At 42.9% G+C, this 22137-nt stretch overlaps 1 long non-coding RNA gene across 2 annotated transcripts; it reads left to right on the forward strand.

Moving 5' to 3' along the window:
• Nucleotides 1-542: 542 nt before the first annotated feature.
• On the forward strand, nt 543-20615 carry LOC122757477. Of its 2 annotated transcripts, none has more exons than XR_006357524.1 (2): nt 543-15370; nt 18955-20615. It is a non-coding gene; the product is annotated as an uncharacterized LOC122757477 (long non-coding RNA). The 2 variants fall into 2 exon arrangements; XR_006357525.1 differs by having other exon boundaries at nt 543-8649.
• The last annotated feature ends 1522 nt before the right edge of the window (nt 20616-22137 follow it).

Consider the following 22137-nt stretch of genomic DNA (forward strand, 5'->3'; position numbering starts at 1 on the left):
TCTAACAAATCAATTTCCATTGTATAAATGATTATGTTTATGTAGAAAAGGACTAGTGTATCCTGCACTCTTAAATGTAAAACACAACACTATCGTAAACCGTAACTTGATTATGAATAAAGTATCCCAATACATAAATAAATAAATAAAATATGAATTAAACTTTGGCAATTTTTTTTCGAACTCAAAAGCCCCAGTTCTATAATAGACAGAGATTAAACGAAATGTTAGGCAATAAATTACAATATAGAGAGTCTGTTAATAAAATTATTAGATGAGGTGTCCTACTTTTCGATCTGGTGTAAGTTTATTTATGGGTTATAGATGTGTGGTAAAATTCTAAGTTATTAATTATTAATTATGAAATATAACAAGGTATTTAAATACGTTACATTCTGTCTTGCTAGCAAACTTATGGTCTCTGCTATTATTAATATATATATTATTAATATATATATATATATATATATATATATTAAATATATATACATATTTTTCTTTTTTTGTTGCTTCTGGCAACTAAAATTCGAGCATTCAATAGTCGTAAGAAGAGTAAAACAGGTTTGCATAGGAAAAGTCGATTTTCTTATTATAAACAGTCTAGTTCAGCTCTTCAATGTCTTCAACGTGACAGTTACTTCCCAGGAAAATAATTATAATAATTTGCCAAGTTTTATTGCATATTGCTCCACTGTGCATTTAAGTAAACGCCTTCTCATCAGCATGGCTCGTCATGCATAACTGTGGAGCTGCCACATACTGGGGCGCATTTCTACAAGCATATTCCATAGGCCGGATGGCTGGCTGACTGAATGACTGAATGACTCAATGGCTGACTGACTGAGTGGCTGAGTGGCTGAGTGACTGACTGACTGTGAGCATCGAGACTGGGCTGTCACTCACAGCTTGCCACGCCTTTAATGCATTGCGCTGCCATTTTGCTGAGCGCTCAACTTCATTACACGAAATATTGAAAATGGCTTAACAGGAAATTAAGCAAAAACAGCAGGCAGAACGAGAACCGGCAGCTAGTCGGACAGACAGCCGACCGATCTCTATCTAAATCTAATGGATATAACACAAATCTTAAAGGGAAATTAGCTGTGAGAATGCTTAGCGAATGCGAATGCGAAATCGAAGGCAAAGTCGAAGCTCAGCCACCCAGTGCTGGGTGTGTGCCATTGTTGTTGCTGTTGTTGCAAAATGTTTATTGTAATTCGGCAAGTATTTGTGGAATATGAATTGCGAGTATTTGCATAAATGAAATGTGTATGTAAATGGCAACTCGTAATGCCAATCAATCACCCCAAAAAGACCGGGCACACACTCGCACACACACTCGCTCACACATACGAGTCAGCTCCTCCCACAGTCACACACAAAACCAATAAACTAAATTCGCATGAAAAAATGTGTTGGAGAAAAAAGTGGGAACAGAGAAAGAAAACGAACGTAGCAAAAATCGTCAACAACTCAAAACCCATATATGACGAGAGCGAGTGTGTGTGTGTGCGAGCGTGTGTGTGGGGTGTATTGCAACCCTTATCCTTGGCAGGATATTACATGCTTCAACAATGTTGTAGCATTCCCAATAACAACACCAACAATAACAACAGCAACAACAACAACAACAACGCCTTAACATTCCTGCCGAAAATGAAATTCTGTTTTGCATTTTATGTCGACGACTCCGAAGCCAAAAGCATAAAGAGCGGGACAAGAACCAGGAGCAGAAGCTGAATGGGAACGAGAGCCACGCCAGCCAAAAACATGACGAGCGCAGGAGGCGACTCACAATGATGGAGCAAAAGCAGCAGCAGAAGAAGAAGAAGAAGAAGAAGTTGCAGAAAGGAAAAAAATGAAATCTAAACAAAATGCGTTCGAGCGTGTGTGTTCAATTACAATGTGTGTGATTGCTGGAGCCAGCACAGGGTCAGGGGACGGGGCAACGCTCACACACACAGGCACACACACATACACGCGCGCATACAAGCTGGCATAAAAATTTACAATGCGAAATAAGCGAGCGAAACGCTTTTTGTTTGCTGCTGGTCGTTGCCCAAACCCAAAGCGGGACCAGGGACCCGGACCCGGACCTCGACCCGAGCCAGCAGGCCATCCTTATGCAAATAACAGCGAGGGCACATAAAAATAAAATAATAACAATACAATATTTTTTGATGACAGCCGCCAACACAAGGATGTTGGCCAGCCCCGTTAGGGCCACACCCCCACGGCTCGGGCCGCGCCATTGTTGCGCTTGGGCTGGCTTCGGGATCTCGACAAAGGCGCACTTCAAAAAGACAGCGCATAAAAGAAAGGTTTAATCGACGCGCATTTCACGAGCAGCAGCCACAAGATGGAGAGCGGGCGACTGGGCCGGGGGTTGGCCTAGGCGGTTGGGGCTGGCAACACTTTAAATGGGTTTTAGTGGAAATTGTGAAAATTTTCTTATGACACCATCACGATGCGTCATCAATTTGGGTTTTATGTTCGCCTGCCGAGAAATGCTCGCTGGGTCCATAAACAGCTGAAAGAGAGGGGGAAGAGACAGGCAGAGAGAGAAAGAGAGAGAGACGTTGGCGAAAATGGGCTATCCCACAAATATGTCGCATTTTGCGATTATTTTGAGTACCTGGCAAATCAGAAAAGAAATCAAACTTTGGCCAGCCCGAAGCTGTGAAACGCCTTGAAATAAAATTAGGACTCTGCAAATATTGCTTAAACCGAGAGCATTTTACATGCCAAGAGCTGTTTCCACACTCGTGATATTTAAGGATTGGATTTTGTAGGAGAATTCCTATGAATATTTGTTTATGATGTGAAATTCTGCGAAATTCGTAAGCAATGCTGAAATTGAATTTGCCAGCATATATCAAAAGGTCAAAGCCTTCTGCCTCCACTCTGCATCGGGCGATGTTAGTTACATGCGAGCCTCAGACCCGAGAATCGCAAATCACAAATCAAATTCCTCGGATGCCAAATGCAGCAATCTAAATAATTATTTTTGAATACAAAATGTTAAACAAACAACATGAGCGGAGGCACTTAAAGGCGTCGGAAGAGCGAGCGGGGGGAGCGGGCATGCGAAGCGAAGCGGGTAAAGGATGCGAGGACACGTTCGGCAAGGACATGCGAAAAAGAAAAATAACTGAACACAGAAATCACATTTGAATAACAATCATGCCGTATGCAAGTTATTTCGATTGGGAGCCAGCCGGTCGCAGGGGCGAGCAGCGAGCAGCGAGCAGCGCCGAGGAGATATTGAAAATATGAAAAGAAATAAAAAATAAAAACACACACACATACACACACGCAAAATCACAAAGAATTCATAATAAGCGTCATTGTCATGCGAGAAATGAATAAAAATCAAACGAGGACAACGACAGCAACGAGCGGAGCTCGCTGAAAAGGTAAAAGGGGTATGGGAGGGCGCGCGAGCGGGTGGGGCGGGGCTAGGAGCTGTAGGGCACGCAGAGGGCACATTGAATTGAATGTGTCGCACAGGATGCGTGCTCCGTTCATGTATGCATGTGTGTGTGTGCTGGTGTGTGTGTGTATGGGAGCGAGCATCCAAGGTTGAACCGGATCGTCAACAAACATCATCTGCATATGTGAAAGGAGAAAGGCGGCTGGCTGCGTGGGCTGCATGAATTTTAAATGCCGTGCCAACAACTTGAGCAAGGAGCAGCTGAATCGAAGCTGAACGAGTAGCAGGACCAGCGCCAGCTACGGCCATTGTGCGGCAGCCTTGCTCGGAACGGAACGCGCCACTTGAAGCAGGATGTGCCCGTACCGAGCGAGCGAGCGAGCGAGTGAGTCCAAATATCTACACCCATTCCCATGCCCCTTCCCATTTCCACTGTGAAGAGCAGGCTGTAGACGCAGTGAACCAATCTCTGTTGTGATGCTGCGCCTTTTGTGCGTTGACAAATTGTTGCCGGTCGCTTGTGGCATTTAATTTTCATCAGACGCCGCCAACAGTTGCTGTCATAATTGATTTCATTAAACATACTCCAGGGAGCAGGCAGCAGGCAGCAGGCAGCAGGCAGCATACAGCTGGCAGCAACAAGTGGCGCATGCCTCGCAAAACTTTCAGCTGAAAGTAAAAACAAATTAAGCTGAAAATAAATGAGCCGTCGTCGACGTCGACAGCAAAAATAATTGAGGGAATTCCCACGAACGCTCCAGACAGCCCAAGGACGCTGATGAGGACGCGGCCAAAGCAGCAGGAGCAGGCAGAGCCAGACACTTTGACATAATTTCTCAGCCAGACGATGGCGACGACGACGACGATGACGATGACGATGACGACGAAGACCAGGATGTGGGGGAGGACAAGGGTGAGGGCGCAGTAAACGTCTCCCGCCCGCACAAGGACACGACCATAACCAGCCCCAACAAAGTTTTAATTAATTGCGCTCAACTTGCACACACACACACACATACACACACTCACAAATACTCACATACACAATGGCAAAGCAGCGGCAGCAGCTGTATGCCAAAATACCAAATGAAAATGAGCCAAAGCACAAAAAGTTAAGAGCAAATTATTTTATGCACAAAAGGCACTGAAATGTTTTGCTTGGTTGGGTGGTTGGGTGTTTGTGTGGTGCGATGGTGGTTTGGTGGGGTCGCTGGCTGAATTTTAAATGTGTGGCCAATGAAGAAACAAGCTAATAACTGAGACGCTTGACTGTAGCAGTTCATAATTTCATTGTGTTGCTTGCCTCGAAACACCACGAGGGGTGTATTAGAGTGAACCAGAGGTGTTTGGTTGTGCAAATGATTTCACTTCAGAATACATTTTCTTTTCATTTTTCTTCCATTATAATGCATTATAAGCATTGATCTAACAGGCGTGACAATATAGTCTTCCAGATCTAAGTCTAATCTCTATAATTGGAGATAATCTGAGTCCTGCGCTCATATTCCAATCATCCTAAAGCTATTTCATATACGCATATGAAACGCAAATAGAATATTAGAATCGGCTCTTAATGATAAAATTTATTATATATGTATGTGTTAATTGACAATGCAGAAGTCTCAAGTATGTTAAATTAAAATTTGCGAGAAGTGGGCAGAAGTCCATAATATGAAATATACTAAATTCCTACTAACTTAACAATTGACGCATTTTCGTTTATTATAAGGATGAGGTATGGAAAAATATGATAACCTCTCACGGTCTTTGGTATACTGGACTACCCTTTGAAGAGAATTCATTCACTAGATAGGTGCAGAAAGTGAGGGAGAGATAAATAAAGAGAGGCAGAAATATATAGATACATTGGGTGATGAAGAGAAGAAGACAGAGAGAGAGAGAGAGAGAGAGAGAACTAGATTCATTAAGTGATGAAGAGAATAAGAGAGAGAGAGAGAGAGAGAGAGACATTGAGCGATGAAGAGAGACAGAGAAAGAGAGAGAGAGAGAGAGAGAGAGTTAAAAATGACATACATTTTTGTAAGCAAATTCTCATTTTTAATGATGATATAAAAACACAGCATAAGTTCATCTTCACTTCGCTTAAATGCTGAAGTCATATTGTATTTTTGTATGGTATTTGCTCGTCTATGAAACAATTTTACATTTTCTTTATAATTTTTAATTTTTTAAGGATATCCATGACCAAAGTTCCAACTGATAGCGGCTTAGAATTAGTTCAAGAATCGGAAAGTCTTGGCATAATATAGAGCCCGCTAGATGAAAAAGTTTTCTGTTCGACTTTCAAGACTTTGTACAATCTCAAATACTCAACATTTTCAAAACGATTCGCAACAGTTCAGTGATCCAAATGAAGCTGCAGAAAATTATTAAAAATAAGGCATGAAATCCTCAATCAAATTCATGATGCGTGAAGACATGCGGCTCAGGTAGGACAGACAGCGATAGAGATACCGTTAAGGCTAGGGGCATGTATGCAGATGATGTTTGGCCATATGCAAAGAGTTGGGCCTGCCCAACCGTCACAGCCTTTATCAACAATTTGAGCATGAAATCTACTTTGAAGCTTCTCCATATCTGCATGTTTGCTGTTTATAAAACTCTAATTAAGTACGACCACAGACACTCGAGTCGTTGCTCAGTGTCTGTGCGTAGCGAGCGGTGGAAAGTCAGGTACCCCATGGCCATGGCCATGGCAATGCCCAAATTGTTTAACCCCCGGGCACAACACAATTGACAGCAAAACCAACAATCACACACACACACAGACACAGAGAGAGAAAGGATGCTCTCGAAACCCTTTTGTCTGGCCCATTGTCTGCCGTGCCATCCGAAGGCGATTTATTGCCGATTTGCGCCGAAAATCGAAAGTGGCTTGTGCGCATTTATCGATAGTCCTGGGAGATGGCATCGGGCAGGGTCAGGGGCAGGGGCAGGGGCAAGGGTTATCAGTTGGTGTCCTGGACTGGGGATGGGGTGGCCGGTGCGGTTGTGCAGCGCATTATTATAAATTTGCCTTTTAATTCACGTTACGCCGATTTTAAACAATGTCGAATCAAAAATCGAACTATGAATATTCATATTGCCCCCTGCCAACTGACAATTGTTAATGGGCGAGCATATGTTAGGCTAGGCCAGGGGAAGGGTACATGGCATAGGGGCGGCAGCTTGGATTCTGCATAAGTTCTCGACTCTGTTATCTCTGCCGTTGCATAAAAATGTTGATTTATGCGATCCGCTTTGAATTTTATGCCGATTTTTCTTTATGTCCCGATCGCAATTTAACAAAACATTTACATGGCAGACTTTTTATTTGTTCTATGGCCCTGGTTAAACATTTTAATGGCATGTGTGTTGGTTGATTGAGAACAATAGGGCTGTTGAGATGTTTCGAGAGCTCGGCAATTTCATATGCAAAATATTTAGGCCATAAATGGTGAGAATCGCACATGCAAAATATTTACTCTTCATACAGCAATGTATTTAAACTATTAATATTGTTCGCTTAGCGTCTATGAAATCTAAAATCTGTCATCAAAATAAAATCTCTAGGCTTAAGCTGAGCTGAGAATTCGCAACTCATCAATCAAATAGCGGAGAGCTAGCCAAACGGACGGAAACTCGTCAGCTGATAAGCCGAGCGACACCTCCAGAGCTCACCGGGATTTCGTTGGCTATTCAAATTTGTTGCATTGCGATTGATGTGGGCATTACGTGACCTGCCAGCAGTAGCAGTCAAAGGGGTTCTCTCTTTAGTTTCATTTTTTCTTCTAATGGCATTTTGGCGTAATTTATGCGCCTGTGTAAACGCCTTTGAAAGAGACAGACGCACGGAAGCTGAGTCTGCCTACCTGGGCAACTGCGAGCCTGAGCAACCCCTTGGCAATGGATGAGCTCGCAGCGGGCTCTGCTGCATAAATTACAATTTATTGCGATTTGCATCACTGAAACGGGCACACGGCACAGCTGCCTACAAATCCTGCCCAGCCAGCTCAGTCAGCTCCTCGGCTCGTCAGCTCCGACACTCAGTCTGGGCCGTTCAGTTAGTGCGTGAAGTCCGCAAGTGTTGGTTGAGTTGCTGGTGCTGCTGTCGCTCATAAATTAGCAACATTTTAAAATGAAATAAAAACTTAATAGAAATGTTAAAGACGCCACGCATGCGTAAACGTCACGGTCAAGTGGCCTTGCGATTAACGCGGGCTGCCTTTGAGGGCCGCACTCGCCGTTTGTGGGCGGCACTTCACTTCACTTGGGAGTGCCGCTTGCTCGGGGCTCTTCACATGTGAGCTGCATGGCACATACCACACTCAAGTCAAGTTAATAATATGAAAGAAATCACTTTGCCGCTTTGTGCATTGTTAAAAGTTTTAAGCTGCGCCTCAAACAGACGCCGACTCCAACTCCGACTCCGACTGAGACTTCGATGCATATGCAGAAAAAGGAGGAGCTGCTCGCATGCGGCAAACAAAGTTGTTTGTAATAGCGCTTTTGTGGTTCCCCCCTCAGCGCCAATGCCCTCGCTCAAGGTACTCGGCTGGTAGCCAGCAAACTTTGCTGTTTGCAAACTTTTATTCTTCTTATATTTTTTTTATCGCTGCAGCAGCAGCAGCAGCAGTTTTTTCTTACGCCGCCAACAACGAAGGAGCAGCCGCTGCGTAAAACTTTTCACTTTGACTCCACTTTATTGTATTTCTAATACTTTGCTTTTCAGCCAACTTAGTCGCAGCAGCATGTGAACAAAGTAAGCGGCCAGCGCGTTGCCGAACTGTGCAAACGTCTATGAAAATGTGCTGGCTATTGCTCTACGCGGCCCCACTCGATGCGATGGAGTTCAAGCGCACCCCACAAATTGCAGACAATTGAAAATTTTTACATTTTATGACGCTGCGCAATTTGGTGGCTGCGGTCGGATTTCTATACCCTGTAGTCATAGTGGAATGCTGAATGCTGAACTTGTGCGAACATGAGAGAGCTTAGTAAACACTCGAGTAGGCTGGTTTTTACAGCTAAGTTATTTAAATTCATTATTCTTTTTTTTTTTTTTTTTTTCATTAGATATACGATGATTATAGACCTGCCTGGATTAAATTGACTAAGCTCCAACTACATGCTGGCCAAAGGGGCTGGAACTTGGTCGAAATTCATGTTTTATAATGTATATTCTAAATTAGTTCCGGTATTTTCTTATGCAATAGGTAAATCATAAATAGAGAATAGAGAATAGATATTATACTTGAATAACTTACGAGAACTGCAACCATTGACAGTCAGAGCTATCGCAATTTGCGAAATGTTCCAGTTTAAGAATATATCAGAAATATACTTGCAAACATCAATCATATATCTTTATCATCAGCAGCAGACACGTCTGGCATCTTATTTATAGTAAAGTTCCGGTTATATGTATTTTCTAATTCCTAAGCGAAACCCATTTCTTAGAGCTCATTCCACCACTCTTAAACTCCACTCCACTCCACTGGATTGGCTAGAAAAATATAGCAGTTGTTAAAGAACTTCCGATGTTGATAAGGAAGCTCAAACGATAATCTCATTTATGAATTTCCATAAACAGGGTATTTCGAGGCATATACATTGCTTCTGACAGGGTACTCAACTTTATGGAATCGCAGATATGGTGAATTGTTCATTGAGGTTAGAAAAGAAACGTGGCTAACTAAATGTAAAAGTCAACAGCTCTGATATGGCGAGAATGTAGTGGTGACAGAAGCATATGTATTTGAGAATAACATGTCCTGGCTGTGGCTGCTAAATCAAGCAAATATGAATTCAGAGACTGAAGTAGAGAATAAATATATATTTAAATAAAAGAAGACTTGATAAATTAAAAACTGATAAAATCTCAATTGAAATGTTTTTAACTTCAAAGAATCATTTTTCAATTAGTTCTGAAAGTTTCCTATATATCAAGCAGGGAGTAGTATAAATGATATTTTCAAGTGATTCCCTCTTTGCTTGTCTACTTTGTTAGTTTATTACAGTTTTAGTTAAATCACCCAAGACAGAGAGAATTGAATTGTTTATGTCATCAAATAAAATTAACTTCAATTAGAACTGAAACAACGGTTCCTCCGGCAAGTGGCATCGTTTGAAACCTCTCTCTGTCTCTCTCTCTCTCTCTCTCTCTCTCTGTGTGTTCAGAAAAACCCATTAGCAACTCCAACTGGCAATTTCGTGAAACCCGAATTGGAAACACATTCGCAACGGGAGCGGGAGGATTAGAAGGAGGTTGGTTTTTCCGAGAGGAGCAGAAGTGGGTGAAGAGGATTCGCTGTTGGTCTCTTTGACTGCTGCTTGACTCAAGTCAAGCCAAATGAAATGTGATGAATTGTGTAATTTTGACTGAGAAATGGCATTTGCATGCGAGGCATGCCAAAGTGAGCGAATTTGTTTGGTCTGCACTAAAAGCGCAAGAGGCGAAATAAAAAACCAGGACACCATCACATGAAAAAGAAGCGTCAAACTGGCAACCAGCAGCAGTTGAAGCGGGCCACAAACGAACGAAAAGAAAAACGTCAAACTGGCAAGCGAATGTTGGAGCTGGCAAAAGCTGCGGCACTCACATCTCATTAATTTGTGATTGATACGCTCTGCCACCCCCTCCACCAGCAGACCCCACCATTTTCCTTCTTGTCAGACGGTCTGTCTGACAGTCTCTCTGCCCGTCCGTCCGTCCATCCGTCTATCCGTCTGTCTGTGTGTTTGTGCGTAAAGCGTCACAAATGAAATTGAAGTGTGTTTGTGATCCCATTACAAATAAGCGAGCGAGTACTGCGAATTCGGTGGGGTTGGCTTCCGTCCTTCGCATATTCGCATTTGATGGATTTGCACGCGTTGTGACACAAGTCACTAAAATATCTTATTACACTCACACACACACACTCACACACACGGCCACATATGGGTGCTTGGCAGCCATTTTAAAATTTCTGGCTCACACACGTATAGTCTGCATAAACAAACAGAACATGGACACAACATACAACATCGGCTCAGCATTTGTCTTCCATTTATTTTTAAACTTCGATTTTTGCTCAACGCAAATTTTCGAATATTTTTTTTTGCAAATTGACACCCTCACACGCATACACACAGAGAGAGTCATATATGTAGAGCTTGTTAGTGAGCTCTGGCCATTGTTGTTGTTGTTGCTGCTGTTGGTTCTATCTGGCTGTCAAGCTGCGGCTGGGTCGGCAGCAGCTTCATCAATGTTGCTCGCACGCCGGAAGCGTGAAAATCTACAGCGCTCAGCGCAAAAGGGAAAAGTTCACAAATGGAAAATTACGGGTGCACACGTGCAGCACACATACACACACACACATACAGCACCCACCCTGTTGGCAACAACCTCTGCCACTCTCTGTTCGTTCGTTTGTCATTTCAGGTTGTTTTATTCAATTTCGAGGCAGGCGAAATTCGCAAAAAAAAAAAATAAGCAAAAATAAAAAAAAACTCTTTGAAAATACAACGCGGAAAATGTCATGTGATATGTCACACATGTAGCTGTAGCTGCCACGCCCCTCGGCACCCCCGTCACGGTTTGCCTTATCGACTGCCATATTAATGTACTGGAAATTTGCCATTTTCCTTTGCAAAGGAAGCGCTTTTCATTTAGCTCCCGTCGCTCTTTAATCTTATTTACAATAAAGAGCATTGCCAAATAAAGGCCATTAGGCATAAATATCACTGCAAATATACGCACGCATATATGTACCTTAATAACCCACGCACACATATACAGACTAATATATATAAATATATACATATTTGATATATTCGCAACCATAAGCCATTCAGGGCCAGTGATGCATGTCGCTCGATTCTAATCAACCAGGCAGCAAAGGGCGAAAAGAAACTGTGAAACTGTCCTCTAATGGAAACTCCTTTATAGTCGTGCAGTGCCTGTGCTGTCCTTCATTTTCTTTTCGTTTGGGCAGTGTCCTGCTTAAGCGAAAGAAAGGTCAGTTCGGACTCAGTTGCCTTCCTTTGTGTTGACTGTCAATTGGACAGCTTTTAGCCTGCCTTTTGGTCGTTTCTCTGTATTTTTTCTTTTGAATTAGCACAGAGTTGACTCTTCTTTTGGCCAAACAAAAGAGTTGCACAAGGATGGGAGATTGATCCGACAAAGGGAATGATTGCAGCATGTGCAGATTGAGTCTGATTGGTGTTGTTCTTATTGGCAACGGCCGCGCGGGAAGCCCTCAACCGACATTCAATGCTCACTTCTCACAATCTCTAGCTTTTATTTCAATTAGCGACATAATTGATTGATCATTGAATGATATTTCAATCGAAATCTAAATGGTGTAAAATCATCATGAAATTTAAATAATAAAAAATACATTAATATACAAATCTTTATATAACTAATAAAACTTATATTTTTCTACATAACCACATGTGAATATACTGAGCGTCATCAGGACAATTTATGCCTCTTAAAATTAAATAAAAATGAAACTCAGTATTAGAAAAAGTTCAGATTAAATCAATTGTAAAAAATTGCTAAAAATTCTTTGATAGTAATATTCGTTAGAAAGAAGAATAATATTCAAGGCGCACTACTTGACTTCAAACATCCCAGAAAAAAAAACCGACTTATCAAAAGGATTTACACGAAAAGATGGATATTTATAAAAACTAAAATTAAAATGTCACAAACAAAAATTTAACTTAAGCACGAATTATAAATAAAATATTTAACGAGGATCATGAAGAGTGCGCTATCCGGATAACGTATGGACTAAAAAATACTCTCATTGCAAACATTGAAAGAAATTATTTTCGAAAAATCTTATTTAGTCTTTCCTATTATAATTTTTTTTCAAAATTTCTATTTGTTTTTTTCTAAATACTTAAATCTCATTTAGTCTTTGCTATTATAATTTAATTTTTTTTTTTCAAATTTCTATTTTTTTTTCTAAATATTTAAATTAACTTTGATTTTTATCGCAGCTATACTAAATATTTAAATACCATCTTTAAAATCTTTCTAGCATCAATGCAAAGCCCAAAAGTTCTTTTAATTATTAAAAACATCTTACAACGTTTGTTATGTTCAAGTTTTGTTATATTTAATATATTATGTTGATATTTAACATCTTGCATAAGCCTTGTGATTAAATAGTAACCAGGAGCACGATAATGTCCTCATGCATAACTCCTCGGTAAACTATAATGATTACGGCATTATAAATCGCCGTCAATATTTGCATATGCCCACGTCTAGGCGAATATTAAACAGCTTTGTGCTCCATTTCAATTTCCGGCGGAGTCAGCCGTTGCTCAGTGCCGCGAACTCTGCTGAGCATGGTGACAGCTCCCACGCGCTTTGGCCATTAATTTATTTCGCCATTTTAATTTCGCTTTCGTTTTCATGTTTCGGTCGCAAGGCCAAATGCAGCCCCATTCGGGCTGGGTGGGTGAGCAGGAGTCGCAGCCCCAACAGCAAAAAAAAAGGAGCGAAAAATTGTTGCATTAAAACGGGAGTGCAACAGCCGGCACAGAGGCAACGTCATTGCTGCCGCTGTGCGAAAATGAGCCAAGTTCGTAGTTAGTCAGGGAGCATCGGTCGACGTCGACACCGACTTTGCTGTTGCTGTTGCCGTTGCCGGCAGCGTTGCAGCTGTTGCTGCTGAGCTCCGCTTGTTTCATTTCATTTATTTCAGGCTGTTGCGTCCCCCTTTGGCCCCCACCTGCCGCCGCCTAGCTTATAATTTCATTCAGCCATTAAAAATTTACTTGCACCCACCCACTCGCTGCTCTGTGGGCTGCGCCGCAGTCGTCGGGCCGCGTCGCTCTCGTCCTCTTCCTGCGCTCCATTCGTTAGTTTGTTTTGGCGCAAGCCACAAGAGAGCAGCAGCAGCAGCAGCAGCAGCTCCAGCGTCGGCACGCCGTCGCCAAATGAATGGGAATGAATGAAACGAAAATGAATAAATGATAATGAGAGCATTCGCAGCTGATGAGCCGGCCGTGGGAGCATCGCTGGCGTCGCTGCCGCCGAGCCCTGTGAGGGCGGCTCTTGTACTCAGCGTTGTTGTTGCTGCTAGCTTGTGGATGCTGCTGCTGCTGCTGCTGTGGCTCCTTCCTGCTGCTGGTGCTTCGCTCATTTTCATTTTCGTTGATGAGATAATGGCTGTGTCTCTGTGTTTTTACTTTGCCTCTGCGCCGGCTGCTGCGACGCGACCTCCGCGTCTGCTGCTGATGATGATAATGAAGTTGTAGCTGTGGGTCTGACTCTGGCTCTGCGCTAACGAGTGAATTATTTTAAATGTGGGTTTCAAGGTCAAGGTGATGCCGGCGCTTCCGCCTCGAAGTTATTGTTTTGCATTCTTCTTTTCGCATCGCATTCATTAAGCGCCGCGTCGCCCGAGCCGTCATTATCGTCTAACGCTTTGTTGATTATTCGCACAGCGCAGGACAATGCGGAAAGGTGAATAACCCACGCGGTCCCCAATGAAGCTCTGCAACTGGTGGTTGTGTGGTAGCGTCGTTAAATGTGTCAGAACATTCTACTAATTGATTTCGGCTGTGGATCGATTGTCTGGCTGCAGCCAGAGTGCTGCCTTTGCCTTTGAGAGCGGGCATAGACAACTTTACGAAATTGATCAAATATTTAACTCAACTCGCTGAGCAGCTACATGAGTGAAAAGAACGACTGTCAGACAGTCAGTGCGGCTGTCCGTCGGTCTGTCTGTCTGTCAGTCGGTTGCTGGGCTGGTGGCAGAGTCGAACGACAATGACGCACATCAAAATATGCAAATTGGAATTTCAAAAATACAGCAATATTGTTGAAGCAGTGGGCGACCCACTCCAGGCAGCCTCTTGCTCGGCTCCCCTCGCCCCCTCGCCTATGGCCAATGCGCCACAGCCTCTGTCTCTGCTCGTATACACATACACCCATATAGTTAACCCGATTTTGGGCGCATGCAAATTTCTCGTACAGCCCCTGCGGCTGCCAGCATCGATGTTGCTGCTGCTGCTGTCGCTGCTTCTGCTTCTGCTGCTGCCGCAGTTGACGCCATGCCTGAGGCGGCAGACCGAGCCACCATTATTTGCCTTTACGACTGCACACGGTGCTTCGCCGGCTCTGCGAGTGCCAGGGGAAACAGGGCGGCGGCAGCAGCGACAGCAGCGATAGCAGCGTCCAGTGCGCAAGCGTCCTGCCCGCTATCGTCGTTATTCTCTCGCCATCTCTGTCAGTGGCAGAGGCCAGCAATCGCTCGTTCACTCGCACTGCTCTGCCTGAGCGAGTGTGAGAGCAACTTCAACCACCACTAGAAGCAACAACGGCAGCAGGAGAAGCAGTAGCGTCGTTCCATTCCGTTTCGTGCCGCATAATTGCTATGGGGAACATTTTGGCTTTCGAGACGTGGAAATTAACACTACGCCCCGTACACGCAACCAAAGCGACGCGTCGCTCGGCACGTAATGAATGAAAATGAAAATGAGAAACAAAGACTACCGAAAATTACCCAAAAATGAAGTTTTTCAGCAGCGGCAGCGGCAGCAGCAGCACTGGCAGCAGCATCGAGCAGAGCGGCAGTGAGAGTCGCAGCCACAGCGACAGAGCAGCAGAGCCATCTCCATTGCCAGTGCTGAATGAAAAAAAGAAGAAATTGAGTGACGTAATGTGGCGTCGGCGTCGCAGCCAGCAATTAAGCAACAGTTAAATTAAACGGGTTTCTAGTTCAAGGACACGCACCAGCAACAACAACAACAACAACAACAATAGCGACGTGCCGGCGCACCAGATGCCCCGGCAAATTGGGATGATTCTCTTATGGCTGCTGTGGAATGAGGCAATTGCCTTGTTGTTGCTTTTTAATTGTGAATCTCAGCTGATGGCAAAGAAGGCAAACAGCGAGAAAGAGAGGAAGAGAGATAGCAAGATAGATGGTACGAATTTAAATGATTTGGGTAGAGTAGATATTTATATGATATAGTATAAATTAAAATTATATGATATCCTATGCCATTATATGTATGGGATATGATATATAATAATGAGTATGAGATGTTTCGAACTTAATTAAATACTTAATTAATTAATTACGTCCTATTATTATCGTATTTAATATCCAAAGTTGTTTTTATTACAACTAATAATTAATAATATTTATATACATATTTTATAAGATATGACATAAAGAAAGTAGAAAGTAGTTGAATTTAAAAAATAAAATTTTAATGTAAATATTTATTACAATCTTAAAAAAAAAACAGATAAAATGTTTAATAATGTATTTATAATTTCTTATTATAACAATTCTATGATATATACGTATATAAATTCTTACTGATATTACTATTGAATTTTCCCAAAATACTCATGCATTTCTTTCTTCTATATACTAATTATGTTTTCGTTAATTATTTTTCGTTAATTAATTATTTTATTTTATATATTCTATCATATATCATATATTCATTCTCTAAATTTCTAACTACTTTAGGCTCTTTTGTAATATCTGAGACATGACATATCAGCTCAAATTACGAATATATAGAAGTAGATATATGCAGCTCATTCCAAATGTTTCAGTATTTGCGAGAATTACCGAATTCGCTTATAGATTTATTCGCAATAAATTCTCATTTGCCGCTCTTTCAGCTCTACTATCGCAATTAGTCGCGTCCAGCTTCTCCCATCTCTAAACTCTCACTCTCTCTCTCTCTCTCTCTTTTCGGATTGCGAGTCGGCAACACGTGCTTTGGCGCTCATTTTCATTTGCGCGCTTTTCATTTTCATTCATTCAGCTACACCCACTCGCCCGTTCCGTTCCACCCCGCCGCGCGACCCTCGATTGCCGTTCACTAATGACGACAGCGCAGCAACAGCAACAGCAACAGCAACAGCTGATGACGTCGACGTCGACGTTTGCTCATTTTCTTTTAATTTTTGCTCAACTTCTGTTGCGCGCTTTCTTTATTTTTATCGCCAGTTTCGCAGCGCGACGCGAGCAGCTGTTCATTAAACATCTGCAGCAGATGAGGCGCCGAAAAAGGGTTGGACGGCGCTTCAAAGTAGGCAATGGAAAATCGCAATTGCTCGCAGCTTCGCCTGATTTGGGCCACTTTGCTGGCTGTGCTCTGGCGCTTAATTGTGCGCACATGAAATATCGATTGTTGCCCAAAACAACTGTAGCTCCTGGTGTTGCCTACGCAGCAGCAGCAGGAGCAGGAGCAGCAGCAGCGAGGACACCCAGAGGACAACGGCATGCAAATCGCAACATAAAATATATATGTAAAAATGTGCTTTTCTTAGCTGTCGTTGTTGTTGTCGCGAGTACATGGTCTACATGCTAACATCTATATATGTATGTATGTGTGTACAGACATACATACATACATATATATATTTTTATGAGATAAAATAGAAAATTTTGTTATCAGGCAGCAACGGCGAAAGGATATAAAGCAGCGCACAGACACACACACGCACACACACAGGCACACACACGCCCATGCCTCTCTAGCCATGTGGGTGTAGGTGTGCGTGTGCGACACTTGAAATGGCAATGGCAATGGCAGCTACCCTCAGCTTGCTTGGAATCCTCTTTTACCGCACTGCTGTCTTCCTCCACGGCGGCAGAAGGCAGAGCCCGCTCTCAGTTGGCGTTGCCACTGCCAACGGAAAATGTCTTCGGGTTGAGTGCTTTTCCGGAGAAAATGTAATTTTCTCATGGCAGTCATCCTCGTTGCTCGTTGTTCGTTGTCGTTGTTGTCCTCGTCGAACGTCGCACGATTGAAGTGTCGGTCGGTTGGTTGGCTGCCTGGCTGGCTGGCTGGCTGGCTGGCTTGGTACCTAGGCGAAAAGGAAACTTAAAGGATGCTCCCTGCTCCTTGCGCTTCGCCTCGACAGTTTCCTGTTGCCCTTTTTCACCAGCGCCTTGCAAATTGCTCACGCTTCTCTTATGCATGTGTGTATGTGTGTCTATATGCCTCCGTATGTACGTACGTGTGTATGTATTTGCCTGTGTGTGTGTGTGTGTGGTTGTGTGTGGCATTGTCGTGGCTGGTGCTGTCTTTGTCATTATCCTTTTGGGGGTATTGCGACGTGTCAAAGCAACAACGCCACGCTTGGCTGTCTCTTGCCTGGTCCTGGCTCAGTGTGCAGTAGCATCCATCAATTTGATGGATAAATATATGCAAATTGTGTATTAGCTGTCCTTGTTGTTGTTATCCTTTAGCAAACAGACGCACACTCACATCCCCATCCCCATCCCCAGCCCCATTCACATCCCCATCCCCAGCTCCATCCACATCAATAGTCGCCAACAGTGGCATGTTGACGCTGCTCTAGCAGAGCACTTTTGGGCCTGTGGATCGAGTCTCGCTTTGGGCCGCATTCGATAAATCATGTTAACAGCCAGTCAAAATGCAATACATAAACAATTGCAGCAGTTGAAAAAGTTTTCGAAAAACATTCGCAATGCGGCCAGCAAAAGTTTTCTTACCCCAGTTCCCGGAAAATACCCAAACGTCGCTAATTGAATTAACAAACATGCGAGTTCACACGCCTCGAGGCAGCCGAAGTATATTTTTTGGCTTTTCTATTTCCACATGTGTAAGCTGAGCCGGAGGGCAGCCCCTATGCAAATTCCTTAACACTTGGGGTTGTAATCCTTTTCAGCTAAAAAGAAATAAAGAAAAATGATTTATATGCAAAGTCCTGCGCAAAAGAAATGACTATGCACAGGACCTGAGCGAGGATCGACAAACGAGAAAAAAAAAAAAACGATCAAATGTCGCCGCTGTTGTTGTCATTGTTGCCTCATTTGCATTTGCATTTGAATGCCAGCGCACAGCCAGAGAGGTTGGAGGACGCGTCACACTGTGAAAATTAATATTTTAGCGCGTTTTGGTTTTTGCCATTTCTGATTGTGCGCAAAATTTATGCAAATTTTTCACCATATGACAGACAAAAGGAGTTGTAACAGTTTTTTTTTCCCTTGTGAGGTGTGAAAGGGTTTCCTTTTGTTTAATTAGTGCACAAAGGTGAAAGGGATGATGCACTGTGTGAACATGTCAAGTCGCAGCAGCTGGATGACTACGATACGAATTCATATGGAAGAATAAATATTCAGATAGTTAGAGTGAAGATAGATATTTTAAAAAATTTGTATATTAAGTGAATCGAAATTGTTTATTATATTGCTCAAATTAATCAAAAAGCACGAACATTGTATATTATTATCATAAAAATATAAAATTAGAAACTGTCAAAATGTGATTTATGAGTCAGGCAATAAGTCCTCCATATACCAAATAACCTGGGACTAAAATTAGGATATGTATTTATATTTAGCTTCAATGAGTTTAATTTATAGACGATTATACGTAATCTATACCACAGAAAGATCCTAGACAAACATATTTAAAATAGTATTTTTATTTGCAATTGTTGATTAATATATATTTTTTTTTTTTTTTAAATTATAAATTATTATTTCTCAATATTTTGCTTTGTTCTTTTCCAGCTATAAATCAGTAAGCTACACTCAACTCCCATCAGCTGCGTGCTGGCGCCATCTATTGCCTAACCTTGGAAGCACGAAGGACGGATGAACAAACAAGCAGTGCAAAGGATGCTGCAGCTGGCAAGCAGTTCATTCCAGCACTGCTGATAGCATGAAGCATAAAAATAACTCGAAATAAAGTTGACTTCTCGCTAAATGGTTTTAAATTGTTTGCTGTGGGAAGGCCAAGCTGGAAATATGCGAGCAATAAATAACGTTAAAATTTATACATGAATATGTAAAAGTTGATAATGCAGAAATTAATTTCAATATTTCGCAACAAGATGCCGCAGCGAAATTGTAAAAATTGTGAAAATTGTTTTGCAGTCTGAAAATATTAAAAAGCAATTAATAAGCCGACCAAATGACTATTCGTAATTACGGGGCTTGCAGACGGCCAGCGCGCTCCATGAATTATGTTGTAAATGCCGCGCATACTAACTGTGCGGCCGGTTAAGGCTGGTTAAGGCTGAGTCCGGCCGTTGTAATTGCAATGCTTAATGAAAATGCAGCAGGCTGATGGAGTTGCACAGTTGCACTGTTGCACAGTTGCTCTGCTGCTCTGCTGCAGCTGCCACTGCATTTGTGCATTAATTTCAAAATAAACGCTAGCGTTGGAGGAGGGGCAGGGGAGACGGGGTAGAGTGGAACGGGTCTGAGCGACTTCAACTTCGACTTCGATTTGATGATTGCTCGTTAATTTGCGTTAACGATCGGGACTGAGCATACCGAGGCAGAGGCACCGAAATTAAAAGAAAACAAACAAGAAATGCTTAAGCCGTTAAGCAAGAAAGCTCGCAGGATCGGCGTTCGATCGATCAGTTCTCGGTCAGCAAATTATCTCCTCATTTCGAGGCAGTTTTGGGGTGCAAACAGAGCGCACGGGGATAATCGCCAGTGTAAACATGCAGCACTTTGCGTGCCGATGCCACAAGACATGAAACCCTTCAATCAGCATTGGGAGCGGGCAGGAAGCGAACAGGAGCTGGGCAAGCGGCTGGCTGTCTCAGTGGCTGGCCGGCGTTAGGATTCGCACCGTTAACCAAACAAATCGACTACAGCAGCGACGAGGACGAGCGGCGGACGAGTGAACGAAATTCGCAAAATGCTGTCGAAGGCATTCTCGAGCTCTCCTTACATGCATTCGCTTCAAATTAAATATAATTATATTTGAGTTCCGTCCAAAATGCAACACATCCATCATCGCAACCTCTGGGTGCCAGCCACATCAGTTCCCGCCACTGGAGGGATAGCTGGACAGACCCAGTTTTTGGTAATGAGAGTGGCGTAAGCGAAGCACGATGCGCCTTAACTCTTCTGCCCGGCACTTTATTAGTGCACCTGAGGAGCACAAGGTGCCCGAACTGGTTTCGAATGTCAATTAAGTCTCACGTTTGAACAGATTTTCCCACAAGTTAAGAGTTTGTCGGAATGAATGGATGAAACTGTAGCTTAAGTTATATATAAGGGAGAAATATATAAAATGCGAATTTATTTTGTGTTTCCAAGGAATAATAATACAAGCTTTGTATAAATGTTAATTAAATATATATCTATATTGCAATCTTAGTGTTGATATATGACAGCCATAATAAAACTAACGATCCATCAAATGCAAAAAATAGAACCAGCTGAATTCAGGAAGTACAGATGCAGCTGAGCTTCCCCACTCTCTCTCTCTCACTACATTAATATATTTATTTATTTATATGTATGTTTATTACCTAGCTGGTTCTTGGGTAGCCTAGCGAGGTATATCATGTCAAAAACAAATTACAACAAGCGCCAAAAAATTAACATGAAAAGCGCATAATTCAATTTTGCCATATACTTAATGGCCCAGACATTGGTGTTGTGCATTCTAATTACAATGCTTGGGCTCCTTGCACGCAAGCCCCAAAGACGGAACTGCAGACTGGGGCTGGGGCTGGGGCTGGGACCGAGCCAGATGCCGTTTCTGGACGAGCTTCATTGGCTGGCCGAGTCGTTATGTCTTCATAAAGATGACAATCAGGCTAAAAGCTGCATGTAAACTGGGCCAAAAAAAAAAAAAAAAAAAAAAACCTGGCCATTTACTACTAATAATAATAGCCCACCACATGTGTGTATGTGTGTGCAAGTGTGTGTGTAGCACTTACACATTTCATAATTCATGTTATTATAATTATTTTTAAACATATTGCGCACTGGTCGACACTTTGCATGATTTTCTGCTCGAATGCTTGATTAAGTCTGATGTGTCTGGGGAGGGGAGCTGAAGGGGCAACTGCAGCAGCAGCAGCAGAAGCGGCAGCGTCGTTTCAATGACACTCAGCCCTGGAGAGTGCATGCATCACAGAGCTGGGCAAACGATCTGTTAATAAACACCTTCCTACCTACCTCACTCACTGTGCTGTTCAGCCTCCCTGTCACTCTCTCTCTCTCTCTCGCAGTCTCCCTATCCCCCTCGCTGTGTGTCTGTCTGCCTCTGCTTCTGCTGCTGCTTCTGCTGCTACCCCAACTGCCCACATACTTCACATGTGTATGCATTATTTTAATGACAGTGCCGCGCATGCTGCTTGTGACGCACGCCTCAGATATTAAGTACGACAACGAGGATAACAACAACAAGAGCTGAATGCGCGAAGGACAACGAGCTGGGGCACTTCTGAGAACAGGAGCATCGTCGCTGGGCACTTGTGTTAATTGCAAGGCGACATTCGCCGCCAAGTGGGGCGGGCTGGGTAACGGCAAACCAGCAACCAGCCACCAGCCACCAGCAACCAGCAACTGGCAACCAGCAACTGCAACCTGCAACTGGGGAATGGCAACTGCAAATTGTAAATTGCGCTTACACAACTCGGCACTTGCAACCTGTGTCACTGATCGAAAGTTGGCTGCCCGGCCCAGTTGCACACGCACTCGAATTGCGAGCTTATTATGGGTCAGTTGCCAGTTCGTTGATGATGGATCGATGTATATATTGTACGCACACACGCATACATGCATGCATAGGCTGCATGCAAATTGCAATGCCGACACTGTGCCCTGTTGCAGTTGTTTATTTTGCATTAATGAGTTTGTAGTTGAGTGTAATGACAGGCTGCAGTTCAATGCAGTCGTTGTCCTATATAGGCGCATATGCAAAGCCAGAATTAGCGAGAG

The sequence above is a fragment of the Drosophila mojavensis genome, unplaced genomic scaffold (genome assembly GCF_018153725.1).
Source record: "Drosophila mojavensis isolate 15081-1352.22 unplaced genomic scaffold, ASM1815372v1 contig_74, whole genome shotgun sequence".
Lineage (NCBI taxonomy): Eukaryota > Metazoa > Arthropoda > Insecta > Diptera > Drosophilidae > Drosophila > Drosophila mojavensis.